Here is a 4388-nt window from a genome sequence, read left to right on the forward strand (position 1 = left end):
TTTCTAAATTCATCAATATTAGTCGAATATTTTAAAACATATTTTTTTTATTTTGGTTGTTATACTCTGAATTATTGTGAACATCATGGAACTATGGATATCAGATACTTTAAACTTTTGGATTTAAAATGCATTCACTTGCATTTTATTCAATTTTGAAATTTCGAGCATTTAAATTAAAAATATAAAATATGGAATATAAATCATCCCTGATGAGATATCAGCAGGCCGAGACAAATGTCAAAACGCCAAAGAATAGAATACGCTATCGATAGAAATTGACATAAGCGTACGATGTTTTGCCTAAGGATTCGGTCACCCTACCAACGACAATAACGACCACGAACAAAATATTCAACCAGTCGCAATTAAATAAAATTGTGCAAAACATAAAAATGACATTTAAGAATTTCCTGTCGTATTGGTGTTTGGAAACATTTTTTTTTGAGATCAATGAATAAACAAACAGGTTTTTCACAGAAACGGAGGCTCCTGGAAAAAAATGTATTTAACATTTTTTATAGATAATTAGATGATCTACAATTTTGGTTCAGGTGATTGTATGATAAACTTATCGTCTCAGCGAAAATCGCAAAAAAACCCTATTTTTTTATTAATTGACCTCGAAATTTTTATTTCCGAGTACTAGAATGACGAGAGATTTAAATATTGATTTTGAACAAATTTCGGCAAGATTGGAATTTTGGTCGTGGTCGTCTTCGTCGTTGGTAGTGTGACCGAACCATTACCAAAATGTCATGAGCTTATGTCAATAATTAGCGTTAGCAGTTTCTATTCCATGGCGTTACGTACGTTTGTCTAAAGGCCCAGTGCCTTCATTGTCGTTGGTAGGGTGACCGAATCCTTAGGCAAAACATCGTACGCTTATGTCAATTTCTATCGATAGCGTATTCTATTCCTTGGCGTTTTGACATTTGTCTCGGCCTGCTGGTCTGTCTGTTGTGTGACAATGCGTCATCCCAAATGGACGTATTTGAATCTTCACAAGGCACGCTTATAACTTGCTAGCTGTGCCCCGCGGTTTTACCCGCAGTGCTCCCCTCCTGTTATATTGTTATATTATGATATATGTATATAATATATTGTATAGCCTTCCACGGCAAATGGGCTATCTAACACAAAAGGAATTTTGTTCCTGAGATTAGCGTGTCCAAACAAACAAACAAACCCTTCAGCTTTATAATATTAGTAAAGATAATGTTATAGCGCTGTTGTATTATATAATATCATTATATTCACAAAAACTTTCCGACTCAGTACATTTTAGGAAAACCGCGAAGTATTCCAGTCAGTTTTTCAAATGTCTTTCCTAAAAAAGCTATAAATGAATCTCCTTTCGTAGTGTATGTTTTTATTTTATTATAACTACACTAGCTTTCCTCCCATAGTGTCACCGGCATAGTCAAACCAAAAGATAGACTCTAGACAGTCCTGAAGTTAAAATCCGCAAAGTTCCCTTAGGATTTCAGAGAAAACTATCCTATAAGTGTCGCTCCAAATTTCATCAAAATCGATTCAATGTTTTAGGTGAGAAAAAAAACGGACAGAGTATATAAAGATGGGTCTTTAAAAGTTAAAAAAAAACCTTTAAAAATATGTCAATACTCTCACATCCTTTCAATGACGTCCAATAAATACATATTAAGTACCTCTAAAATATTACTTTGAAAAATATTATTATATTTTTGCATTTATATAATTTTTTCTATTCTTTATAACTTTTGACCGTGGCAGTGATTAACTTATGTTTTTAGGGTTCACATTTATTTATTCCGGAGTTTTTATTTAAAGAAAATAATTATATTTCGATTTCATTTATTTGATAGTAACGAGGAAAAAAAGTCGGCCAGGTTTGAGTCGGATTTTTCGAACAAACCTATTTTTCATTCTGTTATAAATTTGTGATTTTTCCTTTATCTACTATACTTTACATTTACTTTTAAATTACTTTTAAATTTCAAAACTCTATGTTGAAAGTATCCTGTAGGTTTTGATTCCCTTGCAAATGTCGAAATTTGCGACGGTTTATACGGCTATAAATTTCGATTGCGTTGGCTTGTAAGTTTGATTTTTTCACAGCTTCAAGGGACTTGAGTACACAGTATGAATTAGCAGCTTGTTACCTCCACGCACCCTGAGAAAAAGATCGTGATGATATTCTATAATAACTTATAGCCTTCTATTTCTATCATTTATAACACTGAAAGGATTTTTCAATTCGGACCAGTAATTCCTGAGATAAGCCTGTTTAAGCAAAAAAAATGGTGCTGGGCAAAACTGCCGGCAACAAGCGAACAACCGGGCTCAGTAGCGTACCATGACTGAGGCCTACGTCCAGGTCCAGCAGAGGACAAATGTAGGCTGATAATGATGAAGCAAATAAAAAACTCTTCAATTAGGTAACTTGAAAATCTGGTGAAATTCTTGACACCTATTATATATACTTATTTTTATATTTAGTACCCAAGCAACCTACCCTAGACAATAAACAATTTGAAATCAAAAATTCAAAATTGTTATCCTCTATTTCTATATTTTAGGCTGGTTGCAGAGCTTGACCGACCGTCAGTGCGTACGTCAGTCGCGCTTGTCATATGTATGGAAATTCATCAAACCGTTCATAGCTAGACCGACCATACGCACGCGTTAGATAGGGAGGCGAGGTAGCTAAATGGCGTAATTCAACGGCGTCGTCGAGACTTATCAAAATCGAAAGAGAAAATAATTTCGAAAAGAAAAGCTTCTATGGTAAAAACCATTTTAGCGGTGGGTTTGGCGTGTACGGATTTTCAAAAATGTAAAAAAAAACAGTTACTTGGGCATTCTCGAGCGCGTCAGATATTCATACTACGTATGCCCCAAGTGCCTCTGATAACAACGGTATACTAATCTGCCGGTTTGCGTGGTGGGGCTAGGCATATAAATTCGTCAAAAATGCACAAAAAAAAAATTTACTCGAGCGCGTCAGATTTTCGGAAGGGGTTTTAATTAGGCCCCAAGAAAGCTCCCCTTAAAAAAACTGATGATTACGGCATGACGATAAGTTACGATGAATTTTTGGAAATGCAGAAAAAAAAAGTCCTTTTGAAATACTCGAGCGCGTCAGATTTTCATAGGGGATGTTTATCTAGGTATCCTGAAAGCATATTTTCTTAATCTGATAAAAATGTTGGTGGGTTCTCTTAATCTGACCGAAAAAGGTTTGTGGGTTTCTTTTTTTTAATCATCGTTATTTCATATAACAATTTTTCTTACCACCCTCAGTTTTTGAGATATACTCAAAAAACCGGGAGTTTGAGTTTTTATGATGCTTCAAGTAAAAAAAAATTAAACTTTGGACATAAATGAAAAGAGACCTTTTTTTGTAAAATAAAATTACCTTTTTTGTTTATTTAAACTTTTTTTTTTTGAAAAAGTAAAATTCGCTACTTATATGCTGCAACGCGTTTTTCGGAAGACGAAATGGCTCCTCCAGACTTCCGGTCATGCGGAAACCGGCAGATTTTGTGTTTTTAGTAAGTTTTAGATTATATTCTTCAAAATAAAAATAAAAAAAATCGCGCTCGAGAATGCCGGGTTAACGTTTTTTTTTTACAAGTTCGCGACCCTATAACTCGGCGGCGTCAAGGACTTATGGTCAGATTAATTAAATTTAGTCTTAAAACACTAAAATCAACCCCCAATATCTTAATCTGACGCGCTCGAGTATTTCAGACTATCGATTTTTTTTTACTAATCTGATCGTCTATCGTAGGCGCGCGTCACTACATATAGAGCTAAATAGTGAAAAAGTTTGTTCTATTAGGTCTAAGGTATCTCTCATATCTTAAACTGCCACGCTCGAGTATTGCAGAAAATTCCCCTCTTCGCCTCCCTATCTACGTATTGTCATGCGCATTAGTGTATAGTCATACAATTGTTGATGCGTATCGTCAGGACCGACGGTACGCACTGACGGTCGGTCAAGCTCTGCAACCAGCCTAAGTGATGATTTTTTAAAAACCGTTTGAATTCCAAATTTAATTTAGGTAATTCGCTCTCCTGAAAACAAAATATTTGTATTTCTTACATGTGTTAACGGAAATGTATGTAATCCGTCATTGTATACATTTCCTAGGATATCTAATTATTATCTAATATCTATGCATTAAATGGTTTTTCAAAGAATATATCATACATTTCCTATATAGTAATAATTGTACACATTACCTAGGATTTGTAGACAATTCCTTGATTTCATACATTTTAATATTTATAATCTACAGAACCCTCTACTTCTCCGCTAGCTTCCAGCATATGATGCGACGGAGCATATAAATCATAAGGACAAACTACACAGGCTATAGTAATTTAATTCTTACGGATCG

Source organism: Colias croceus, chromosome 17 (assembly GCF_905220415.1).
Source record: "Colias croceus chromosome 17, ilColCroc2.1".
NCBI lineage: Eukaryota > Metazoa > Arthropoda > Insecta > Lepidoptera > Pieridae > Colias > Colias croceus.